The sequence below is a fragment of the Mauremys mutica genome, chromosome 7, assembly GCF_020497125.1.
Source record: "Mauremys mutica isolate MM-2020 ecotype Southern chromosome 7, ASM2049712v1, whole genome shotgun sequence".
NCBI classification, from domain to species: Eukaryota; Metazoa; Chordata; order Testudines; family Geoemydidae; genus Mauremys; species Mauremys mutica.
The window spans coordinates 107,446,016-107,459,057 of record NC_059078.1 but is presented as its reverse complement, the minus strand read 5'-3'; the positions used below and the strand labels follow the sequence as shown (position 1 = coordinate 107,459,057).

At 39.9% G+C, this 13,042-nt stretch overlaps 1 protein-coding gene across 1 annotated transcript in view; it reads right to left on the bottom strand.

Moving 5' to 3' along the window:
• The window catches only part of C7H10orf90 (chromosome 7 C10orf90 homolog), a 169,161-nt gene extending 158,316 nt beyond the window's left edge, over positions 1-10,845 (bottom strand). The window contains exon 1 of the mRNA XM_045023697.1: positions 10,607-10,845. The gene's annotated coding sequence lies outside the window, so the exon portion shown is untranslated. The remainder of the gene's footprint in view (positions 1-10,606) is intronic.
• Positions 10,846-13,042: the final 2,197 nt, after the last annotated feature.

Sequence of the window (13,042 nt, the reverse complement as noted above, 5' to 3'; positions counted from 1 at the left end):
TTCGATCTTACGTCCCTGCTCAATTACAGAACATGCTTCACTATAACATTGGCTGCCTGCTTTGTCTACAGCAAGCAGCCCCCCTATCAGCTCCCCTACGCCCCCCAGCACCTCCCGCCCACCGGCAGACCCCACGGATCAGCGCCTTCCCTCTCTTCCCCCCACCTCCTACCTGCGGTAATCAGCTGGCTTGCAGCGTTCAGGAGGGAGGGAGGAGGAGCGAGGACGCAGTGTGCAGAGTAAAGTGGGAGGAGGGGGAAGAAGAGGCTGGTTTAGGGTTGGGCTTGGGAAAAGAGGTGGCGTGGGCGGGCCGAGAGTCAAGCCCCCATCCCTGGTGCTTGCAGAGTAGGGGAAGCTGCCACTGCTGCTGCGCAATGTGCTTCTCTGAGCCTACAGCACCTTCAGCCTCCTTGCCTGCCTCACTGTCTGCAGTGCCAATGGGCTGTGCCTGTGTGGGGTAAGGTGGGGGCACCTCCCAACTACAGTACTGTACTGTACGGCAAAAAAAAAATTCCCTGGAACCTAACCCTCCCCCATTTACATTCATTCTTATGGGGAAATTGGATTCGCTTAACATCGTTTCACTTAGGGCTGGTCTACACTGGAGGGGGAAATCGATCTAAGATACGCAACTTCAGCTACGTGAATAGCGTAGCTGAAGTCGAAGTATCTCAGATCGATTTACCTTGGGTCCTCACGGTGCGGGATCGACATCCGCAGCTCCCCCGTCGACTCCGCTACCGCCGTTCGCACTGGTGGAGTTCCGGAGTCGACGGGGAGCGCATTCTGGGATCGATATATCGCGTCTAGATGAGACACGATATATCGATCTCCGAGAAATCGATCGCTACCCGCCGATAAGGGGGGTAGTCTGGACGTACAGAAAGTCGCATTTTTCAGGAACATAACTACAACGTTAAGTGAGGAGTTACTGTATATACACACATAAAAACTGGAATTCAGACACAATTTTTACTACTAAAAGAATAAAACAAATCTTGTTTAAATCATGTAAAAATACTTTAACTCCTGTTATAATAGACACCAGATATTTTCTGTCCCTCGCTTAAATTTAAATATTAAAACCTTTATTTAAAAAAAAATAGTGTTTTCCTGCAAATTACCACAATCTGTTAGGAGTTTTCTTTTCCCCATCCAATCCCACCTGCAACAAAGTATATTTTATCCACTCCCACTATTATGGCAGCAGGTCCTGTGGGATCCCAGTCCCAACGTAGACGACATGTCTGTGTAGAGGAATAAGGAGGAGTAAGCACCTTAGATCAGGTACACTGGTCATATGTATTTTAGGACTGGATGGGGAGGGTTTGGATTGGGAGGAGTCTTGGCTCCAGCTATCAGTGCACCAGACCATGCAGACCCACCAACACGGGGTGGGTTGTAATTTGCTGCTTGTGTAGGCTAGCCACCCCCAAAGCAAAGGGGAAGAAGGGTGGGAATGATGCTTCAGCCCCTTCTGGGGCTACTCTAGGGATGGCTCAGTTTCCGCTTCATCTCTATGTATGGACTGTGCATAATGGTATAAATTAGCCCTTAGCATGTTGAAAGTAATGGCGATTCTATCCGCAGCAAACCAGATCCCAAGTTTTTCATTACTCATGAACTTTATTTTGTAAATTGCTTTAAATGTTGCTGGATTTCTGACTTTATTATGAAGTAGAAACAGTCACTGAGTCAAAGACTTGCTGCAGTGAACTGCAATGTATATTATTGTAGGTGAAAAGTAAGTAATATAGGCCATGCTGCAGCCTAGGCTTAACTAGCAGTGTGAACCAACAGCTGTGAACCAGAGCAGGTCTGGCCTTGGCAGAACAGTAACACACTGGGTGTCAGCTAACCAGGTACGCACATTCCTGACGAGAGAGGATGGTTCAAAAACACACAGATCTCTCAAGTGCCTCATAAATGCATTCCTAAGAGGTGGTACAAGAACACACCAACCCCTCACAAAGATAAGAAGGGCATGACAGGATAATGGATAAGGATGTTTTGTTTGAACTAGCAGGTATGAGGATTAGGGTGGTAAATAACAACATCTGGAGTGAAATCCCTAACTTGTTGGTATCAATGTCCTAAAATACAAAGGAGAAGTCATAGGAGGGACATCTTTGTCCTGGTCTAGTGCCGTGGTTCTCAACCAAGGGTCTGGGGGCCCCTAGCAACCCGCAAGCAGATTTCAAGGGGGCCATGAAGCAGGGCCAGTGTTAGACTTGCTGGGGCCCAGGGTAGAAAGCTGAAGCTCCCTTGCATGGGACTGAAGCCTGGGGCTCTGAGTCCCACCACCAGGGGCTGAAGCCAAAGCCTGAGCAATGTAGCTTCACCGGGGCACCCAGGCAATTGCCCTGCTTCCTACCCCCTAACACTGACCTTGGCTTTTATAAGCAGAAAACCAGTTATTGTGGCACAAGTGGGCCATGGAGTTTTTATAGCATGTTGGTGGGGGCCTCAGAAAGAAAAGGGTTGAGAACCCCTGCTATAGGGCACTAGTACCATTCTCTGTTAACAATAAACCTGGCAAAGCGCCTTTGCCACCAAGCCTAGCCTGTGGTCTGTCTTTATGAATAATATTGAGGTCTGTTGAATCAGCATGCTGAATTCTCTGCTCACGCAGCTAACACCAGATATCCAGCACTAGCAGCATTAACAACTTAGCAGCTTTAAAAACACTCCTCAGCACTAAGAAGTTCCAGCAAGCAAGGGTCAAAAAGGCTGGATTCTTCCCCTTCCCCCACTTTATATATGTTGTTCAGTCTTTGCAGTAAATGTGCACTGCCTTCTCCAATCAGTCTGAGTGGGGGAAGAGGGTCATGTATTTTGCCTACCTCAAGAGCAAGGAATAGTTATTAAAGTTAACAACTGGTGATAGTCCGATAACTAAAACATAGACAATTAATAGCTCTCACGACAGAAGAGGAACGCAGAACAAAAGCAGAGATGTAAAGACAGAGTTGCCATTGTGGGGCAGGTGCATAAGGCATACGTCTGTATACTTAGCTGCCACTTTCAGAATGGTTTGAGCATGTTAATCTGAGGGCCAGTGAACAACTGCATGATAAAACAGGATAGGAAGTAATCAGCAATATTATGTAGGAGGATGAGGGACTGTACGTTAATCCAAATCTATATCTCGTGTGAATCAGGACCTGCCTAAAGACTGCACTTTTCTCCTTTTAGAAATATTTTTAGTAGGTGCCTGAGTGGGATCACATGACTTAAGGAATCTTTTTTCAGCACCAAAAATGACAAACAAATGCCTCAGAATGTTCTGTGGTAATAAAATAGGACATTGCAAACGGGGCTGAGTTTCAGGTTCATAAACAACAACAAAAAAACAGCTCATGACAGTTTTGTCTGATTTCAAGTTCAAATGCTATGCACAGCTATACTACAGATCTGCATTTAGCTTGTACCCTATGTGATTTGTAGTCTCATGTGTCTCTAACACTGCAACACAAAGATGTTTTGGCTCAGAAAGAATCTTTATAAAATGAAGTTATCATTGAACAAAATAAGGCCTATCATGTTCAGCTCCGTTCAGAACAGGCCCAGAAAAGTCAATGGATGTCACTTTTTAAGTAAAACTCTCTATTGGTCCAATGACATTCAATAAACATTAAAAGGCAAAAGTGGCCAGGAAAAAAGTGTTCATTTTTTTAGAATCCAAAGGAAGAGTTACAACAGTTAAAAAAAACAACAACAGAAAACAAATATATTAAGCACAGCCTACACAAACATAAAAGGTGGATAATACATTATATCTTATGTATGGCAAATTATAAACACAATGCAGTAAAAACAAAAGAGATTAAATAAAAATAGATTACCTTAGTCTCAGGTCTGCAATGACCCCCTTGTGCCATTCTGTATGTTCCAGGGACTGTAAAGCTGGTTTAAATAGCCAAATGAGGATTGTCCTGATGTGGGGGAACCGCAGGTGTTCATTGAGCCAGGTGTACTGGCTCTGTACCAACTCTACCTCCTAATCCCCATCATATTATTGCCTTTATTATTATTTATATTGTGTTTGCCCCTAGAAGGCAGGACATCATTGTGCTAGGTGCTATACACACAGAATGAAAAGATGGTCCCTGCCTCAAAGAAGTTACAGTCTACGGCTGGAATGCAGCTACAATCCAACTATTCCCCAGCTGCCAGAATGACCTGTTAGGGTTGTTGCCAGGCAGATGCAATTTAGAACCACTCTAAACTGCTCTAAAATGTGGAGGGAGCCCAGCTGGCCCCCAGCCAATCCCAGAATTGAGGGAATGGAAAGGTAAGAGGGCATAAAACTACCTTTACTCCTCCTCTTCCTCGGGTTCTGCAGCAAGCACAGATCGATGGAATCTAAGAATTGGTCCCAGAGTGTTGTAAGTGGTGACGAAGAAAAGGGGATGCAATACCGAGAAGGGCTTAAAAAAAAAATCTACCCCTGCATCTGAACAGGAAGAATGTTCTGTTCTGTATTACTGAAAAATGAGTGGCTGGTGTAATCTATATTAAATATAAAGGAGCGATTTGACTATAAATCGGGTGAACTTTTAGTTGGCATATTGAACTAGAAAGGGCTGCCAGGTCTGGTTATAGACATTTAGCTTACTAGATCTTGCAAGAGCAATTTAATTAAAAATTAATTTTGCATTTCTTGTAGTAGCATTAATCATGACAACTTTATTTAGTATAAAGCTGGACGTGAATATTAAATCCATTTTAGTTTCATTGTAGTTTAACAATGAAATAAAGCGCCAACATTTAAAACTTTTTTGTATTTATGATTGTGCATTAATATAAAATTATACATGGCATATTTAAATAAAGAGAAAATGAAACATACAGCCATTACAGCATGGACCCTGATTTGAAATCTCCAATATATATTTTACCATCATAAGACACTTATTTAAAGTTATGATTTAACCATTGTCATCCAAGACCCAGTTTATGCTTTTATGTGTTCAGTTTACACTAAGAATGTTTGATACATATGCTTCTACAAAAACCTTTTATACTCTTCAATGACAAGACTCAAATTCTCTGTCATGTTTACTATAGGACACATAGTTGGCCTAAGTGTGCATTATGGAGCAACTGCATTTGCACACGTGGGGTTACTCAGACACAAATGAAGGGAGAATTGGCCCACTGCTATTATGAATGTATCTATGAAATATGCTGCTGACATCTTGTTTAAATAGTTTTTAAAACATTTGGATATCCACTTAATCCTTAAAAGAAAATAAGATGCAAAGAGGAGCAGGAATAACAAATGACAGAAGGAATAATGTGGAGAGGGATAAGTTATTGTATGTTAGGCTACCTTACTTTAAGTTACTCAATTGATAGAAGAAAAGCAGGAGTTAGACAAGATAATATAGATGTAATGCTTGAACCCATTAATCAGATTAAACAACATGAGGAGCACCAAAGACCCTGTAGGCTGAAAGAATAAAACATCACAAATGTAGCTGGAAATTGGACTACAACAGTGGGTAGTTATGGGGCTAGAGGGGAATCAATGATTAAAGAACATATTGTAGAAATCAATGCTGATTACATAAGGCACTGGCAGTGGTAGCTTTAGAGATACAAGAGAGCAATGACCCTAGGGGAAACATGCATCACCCCTTCAGGACATATGGTACTTGTTCAAAATTCAAGGCACATTTCCCAACTGATAGGCAGTGAATAATCCCACTTTCTGTTCAGGTTTGTGATGCCGTGGGCATCACACCCCACTTTGGAGACATACAGATTCAAAGTGTGCTATCCATGCTTACATTAGCATTTTGTGTGATGCAACAGGTTAGATCTCAACCCTTTAGTTGATTGATGGTGAGATTACTGCTGAGCGTGCACAGGAGCCCACTGAGTTCAGGGTGGCTCCCTGCAGGATTTGCAGTCTGCTCAACATGCTAGTTACAGGATTGGGACATTAGTATGCCATACTCTAGGAAACACATTTAGCAGCTAGGCTAAATCCTGCACCATGACTAACTTAAACAAAGATCAGAAAAGGATTTTTCTATTTAAACACAGTAATAAAAGTAGCCTCTGTAGATCCCAAATGCCCAAAATTTGGGGGGCATTTGGAACCCTTATTGTAGTTCAGGCCCATCTCCAGTTGTCTGTGGAGTCGCACTCTTGCAAACAACCTCTTTTTAAAAATTTAATTTCATTCACTGCTGGGTTGCATTATACTATTATTAGCTCACAGCCAAAGATGTGCTTATGTCATAATATATTTTACAATGTAATTCATATACTGCATGTAGGTTTTTTTAAACCTCTAAATACATTTGAAGTTGGATTTTGTGGGTAGGTGGGTAACCGGTTGAGAAAATAAGAACAGGTTAGACTTCACCCATCTCTTCTCTAAGACAGAACCCAGCTTTGTGGGGTTTTTTTTTAAATGATTAGATGTTTATAGGGATAACAAGAGCATTAGATAGGAAAAAAGATTTTAGAAAAGATATAAATTCTCAGGCTACTATCCACTAATTGAGGGTGAAAATCAGGAAAAACCTTCCTTGTGGGAAAGATACTCCATAGTTGTGTACTCCAGGGATTCTAGAAGCATCTGGTACACCCACTATCAGAAAGGGTGCTGGTCTAGGTACACCACTGGTATGGAATGACAATTCCTATGTATCTATACTAACTGGGGAAATGTATTCCCTTGGATCACTGTATCATTTAAAGTAAATCTCACTTGAATGAGAAATAAAATAATGGGAGGAATAAATTAAAGGATATTCAAATTAATATAATTCCCTCCCTACTTACTTAGTCCCCAGTTCAGCAAGGTATTTAAGCATATGCTTAACTTTAAGCATGAGAGAAGTCCCATTGAAATCAGTTGGTATTACTTGCATGCTTAAAGTTTAGCACATGCAGAAACACGTAGAGCTCTGCAAATTTGCGGATATCGGTGAATATGGAAGCAGATATCTGCAGATCGTGTTTGCGAATCGTGAATCAGATGCAGATACAAATTTTGAATCCACGCAGGGATCGAGAAAGAAGACCTAAAGCAGCAGAATACAGCATTTCAGCATCTACTTAGGAATCATAATGTCATGCTCACGGTCTTCATTCTCATTCATGCACTAGGCCCCTACATGCAAAATTATAAGACTTGGGATACTGTCTGAACATCATTAAGTACTTTATAAGAACAGAGACAGATTAGGTAAAATATGTTGGGTAACCATTTTTAGCTGTAAAGGGATAGAATAAAACTATTAATCGATTAAACAGCATAAGGGCTATAAAATTCCTTTGGGATAACAGCCAAAAATATGGAATATAGATTCACTGTAACATATACTTCACTGAAACAGGTAGAGAGTTAGGTATTAGGATCAATGAGCAATTAAAAGGAAGAGCAGTGTTTAGAAGCATTTAAAATGACCATATCACATTATCACTGACAAGACAGAAATTTTGATAAATGGAACCATGGGAAACTGTGGGACTATGTTCTCATTAGAGAGACAAGGTGGGTGAGGTAATATCTCTTCCTGGACCAACTTCTGTTGGTGAGAGAGAAAGCTTGTCTCTCTCACAACAGAGGTTGGCCCAATAAAAGATATTACCTCATCCACGTCATGTCTCTAATGTCCTGGGACCAACATAGCTACAACACCACTGCATATGTTCCCATTAGATATTCAGGTTAACATCCTGCTTAAGGAGAATGAGGATGCCAGGAAGCCTGGATATTAAGCCATTAGTTTGGACCATTAAACTAAAGGCTCAGAAAATGGGTCTTTTTTCTCCATATAAGCAAGCGTAGTAGCAAGTGTTATTTTTAAATTACAATGTACTGGCCCCATATGACTAATGTACTTAGCTCCAAAATGAACAGATGCTACACATAGGACCAAATCCTTCTATTGGTCAGCATTGGGCCCAAGAATGACATTTTTTCAATAGCGTTCAGTATGTACTGATAATCATCTGATATATAATAAGATGATTAAACAAGTTGTGATGCTACAATAGGCACAATTCTGCAGTCCTGACAGAGGTAAGACTCCCACTTTCTATAAACTCAAATTAAAACTGTCAAAACCACTTAAGTGAATTAGGTGCCGAAGTCCCATTGAATTTCATTTCGGTCCCTTAGACATTTTTGCCAATTTTATCTCCACACCCTAAATAATATCACCTGGAGTTCATTGTGTGGCTTGAGATGCTCAGTAATGTAAGCCAGACATAGATGCTGTCTAATGGCTTTGCATTTTTAATGATCTATCACAGGGGTTGGCAACCTTTCAGAAGTGGTGTGCTGAATCATCATTTATTCACTCTAATTTAAGGTTTCACATGCCAGTAATACATTTTAACGTTTTTAGGCAGTCTCTTTCTATAAGTCTTTAATATATAACAAAACTATTGTTGTATGTAAAGTAAATAAGGTTTTTAAAATGCTTAAGAAGCTTCATTTAAAATTAAATTAAAATGCAGAGCCCCCTGGACTGGTGGCCAGGACCTGGGCAGTGTGAGTGCCACTGAAAATCAGTTCGTGTACCGCCTTTGGCACTCGTGCCATAGGTTGCCTACCCCTGATCTATCAGATTCTTATTTCTGAATGATGCTGTTGTACTACAAACAACTACTACTCGATATAGCACACAAAACTTACAGCTAGTGCACACCTATCAACTTAAAATCCTTCACTACAGATCCCTTTTATCATGCTAAAAGGAAAAGGTGCATCTTGAAGATAATTAGAATTGTTAAATATTAAGTGTTGGATTGAGTGGTCAAACAGACGAAACAATAAGAATACGGCAGAGCAATATACAGAACAAGGGTTTGTAGAGGAATATTGGCAATTTGTGAAAAATTGTACATTGTTTTCTAAAATCTAGATTATAGCAGATACCTTAATTAGCTCTATATCAAATTATTAAGAATCTAGAGGGATATTTAGAAAGGCACAAAGGGGAGTTAATTGCCTATTATACCTTTTGTTCTTTACACAAACATAGTATTAAGGAACCACATTGGCATGCTGGGGTTCAAATAACTATGTTGATTGAATATAAACAACACAGCTGCTCTGGTTGGGTTCTAGCAGTGAGCTAAACACAGAACACAGTGAGCACTGCTAGCAGACTCAACTATTTAAAGGGATACTACCTGTTCCTAAACAGTATATTCAACTCTCCCATTAGGCTATGTCTACACTGCAGCTGCCTGAGCTAGTGTGCTAAAAACAGGAGTGCTGCTGTGGTGGTATGGATAGTGGTTTGTGCTAGATGATGGAGTACAACCTTGCCTGACTGGGTACATAGGTGGCTAGCCTGTGCTGCTGCTATTTTGCTATTTTTAGTGCTCGAACTTAGTTAGCACGTGTCTGTCTACCCGTGCTGGGAATCATCATCACAGCCGCAGTGTCAACATACCCTGAATTAATGTAAAGGACAAAAAAGATACAAATGCATTACTCTCAAAATTACTATCACTAACCATATAACATGCTACAAATTAAAGCTGATAAGTGCTTTACTACCCTGTATGCTACATGACAGCACCTGACTCCCACTGGCATACAGTTAGGCACCTAACTTCCATTGACATCACTCTCCTTAGAGCCTTTGAAAATCTCCCCCATTTCAAAATCAAATATTTGAAATACTGTACAGTAGTAAGGCTCCAGTCCTGCAATTGAATCCACACAGACAGATCTGTGCACGTGCAGGGAGCCCCACTGACTTCAATGCAGGCAGATTTGGAGCTTAAATTTGTACTAGGAAAAACAAAAGGGAAGGTTAAGTATGTGCTGGTCATTATCATTGGTATGTTTCAAATGCCAAACTGTTTTCTACTGTCCTGGATTCCAAGTGGCTTGTTGTTATAGATATTTTTGTCCACAGATTTCATTTTGATACAAAATTCATTCTTTATCTGCAGCACAGCTATATGACCCAACCACCAAAATAGTGCTAGCTAATGGGGACCATCTAGCAGAGCTCATATATGCCGGGCAGAAGAGAGGCCTATGATAGCAGCAGTGAGCACTTCACTCCCAGAGAAACGCTGCACCTATGTAAACAGCCCTGTGAGAATAGTGTTCACAAGAAGATCTGTGATATCAATCATTTTCACTTTAGAAATGTATTTTCCATGCTCTGGAAGGAATCATAAAAGCTCATTATGAAAAATTCACACACTTAATTACATGCATTTCCAAATTAAGCTACACACTGTCAGGGAAAATACACAACACTACACATACTAACATTACAGCTTTTCAGTATCGTTGTAAAGAGTCCACAATCAAAATGATCAAGCAGCAATGGGATAAATATTTGCTATCTCTTTTTAAGACGTGAAATGCAACAAACTAAAAACAAAAAACAAAATCAAGAAGTGATATGACTTATAAAACAGAAGCCCTTAAATACACGTCTTTAGTATTGACAGTTTTGTCCTATTTACTTGAAGCTGAATTAGAAAGGTGGAATGTACTTATAACTGCAATCAGTATTTCTACTTAACTATAGCATGCTTATGTTTTAATTGGAAAGACCATGATTATACATCTAATTTTCTTCTATAGAATGAGCAAAGTAATTACCTCTGCCTACATCACTTCCGTCATACCCTCTGAGAACGATCTCTGCGTGCGACCTTCAAGTGCCAAAAATGGCCTTTAGCCACAATCCACTTATTCCATTTCTCTTAACATTTTTAGAGCAGTCTCATTTCTGCATAGTGTCTCTTAAAAGTATATCTTACTTAAAATAGACCTACTGTCTCCTTTGTCCTGGAACAAAATTAAAGTAATTTATTTTCCTTCAGAAGAAGAGAAGCTCAGGTTATCTAAATAAATTCAGAAAGGAAATACGGTTAATCAGATTAATGCACAAAAGCCAGTCATGCAGCCAAAATGTTCATGAGTTGTTTAATAATTAACTGGATTTTTAAAAGCTGGCTGATGTTTTTAGATCAAGAGCTTGTGCTTATTATGAGGAGTACAGTTTAGTCAGTTAGTTTATTTAGAAGTGTTTTACCAGATGGAAAGCAAACTAGGATACAATCTTTCACTATTTCATTTTTTTATTCTTCTCTCAAAACTAAGTATTCAAATACTTCCTGGTCCTATAGTCCTTCACAATTAAATACAGAAATAAAGACTCTGTTCCTGATTCTCCATTGCTTTGTACTTTGCGTAGTCATTTCCACCTGGACAAAGGGAGGGTAAAATGACTGTAAAATCATTCTGGTTCGGTGACGTCTTATGTTGCACTCACATTGCACTGGTGTAAACAATGACAGCACAAGTGAAGAATCAGGATCAATGGGTTAAGTTTTCAAACCATATGGACATCTTACTGATTACCCAGAACAATACTAATACTTCACCCCACCTATCTCCTTACTCCGTCACCACACCCCCCACCTACAAAAAACAAACAAGCCTCATATATTACTCTCTCTCCAGCATGCGCGCGCGCACACACACACACACACACACACACACACAGACAATGCGGTAGTTTACTATAACTGAAATGAGCTTCTTTAGCTCAAGGGTCAACTCCCACATATACTCTACTGATATTACCATTGACATTAAGGCAAGCAGCATTTGGACTATGTACCTGTTTAAAAGTTTCAGTGTTACTGGTTAATCTGAAATTCTGATTATAGAATATCTAATTTCCTTTCAATTCCCCATTTTAACTAGGATTTATTTCCCTGAAATCTTTTTAGCCTTCTGTGAGCTTCTAGCGCTTCAAGAGAAGTGCAGTATTCAACCCAACCTCCTGACTGGATCCCAGTGTTGTGAGAGTGAAATTCACCCATATGCAGAAGGCCAGCAAGAGGACTGTGTACCATTTAAAGTAAGGCTTAAGTGGGATTTAAGAGTTTAAGTAAGATTTATGAAGACTTGCAATTAAAGCTGGTCAAAAAAATTCTTTCTAAACTATTTTTGGATGGAAAATTGAGTTTCCAACTAAATGAATTTTTCATGAAGAAGTATCTGCTTTTTTGTCAAAAAAAAAAACAACAACAAAAAACAAAAACACTCAGCCTTCAGCCAAAATATTTTGGCTGAAAACCTAAATATTTTGATTTGGAAATGCTGCCATGGTGCCTCATGGGAGTTGTGGTTTAGTTGCCTCATGTCCTCTATGAGCTGAAGTCCCTGGCTAGATCACCCTCTTCTTCAAATCTCTTCTTAAAATTCTGTTCTTCCACAAAGACTACCAATGCTAGTCCTTCACTTCAAGATGATTCACTCATTTATATATTTATTCAAATATGTATAAAAATTAATAGAGTAACTAGAGAAAAAAAATCTGTAATGCAACTTTGTCTGTGGGAAAATGTGCCTCTTAAACACCCAATATTTTTCTCTCACCTTTCTGTGACTGTTTGTCTTTCGTTGTGTTTTCAGTTTAACTTTAGCTGTTGGGTCAGGGATTTGGGTCTTGATTATTCCATAGCCTGTCTCTCTCCCTGCAGGATACTTCAGTAACTGAGATCAGCTGAGGTACCTGAATTAACAGCCCCCTAATTTAATTATGCAGGACTGGAGGCAGGTGGTTTTCAGTGAAAAGTCTTGGAATGTAGAATTCATTTCTCTCATTAGCTATCAGACCCTGAACTGATTCACTTTCAGGTCATACTCCAAGACCCATATGTTGTCCCGGGCTTTTGCAGGCTGAGCAAGTAGATAACCAGGGTGGTGAGAAAGAGAGTGAGGTTTTCAGTAGAAGAAAAGTTCAACCCAACACTGGGTGTTTCTGAAAATCTACCCTTAAGTTTTAAATTATGGAGACCGAACAGGGTGTTGGTTTCTGGGAAACTGGCTCCTTTTTGTTATCTGCATTTTTATAAAGATTTTACATGTTTTCTGAGCATTGGATGAGGACATTTTCAGAAGCTGAGACAAATGAACAAGCATTTGCCAGTTTATCAGCATGCACACCTGTGGCACTGCTATTTAAAATATTAAAAATAAATTATGAGAAAAACAACATTCCATGCTCTGATGGCATTGGCC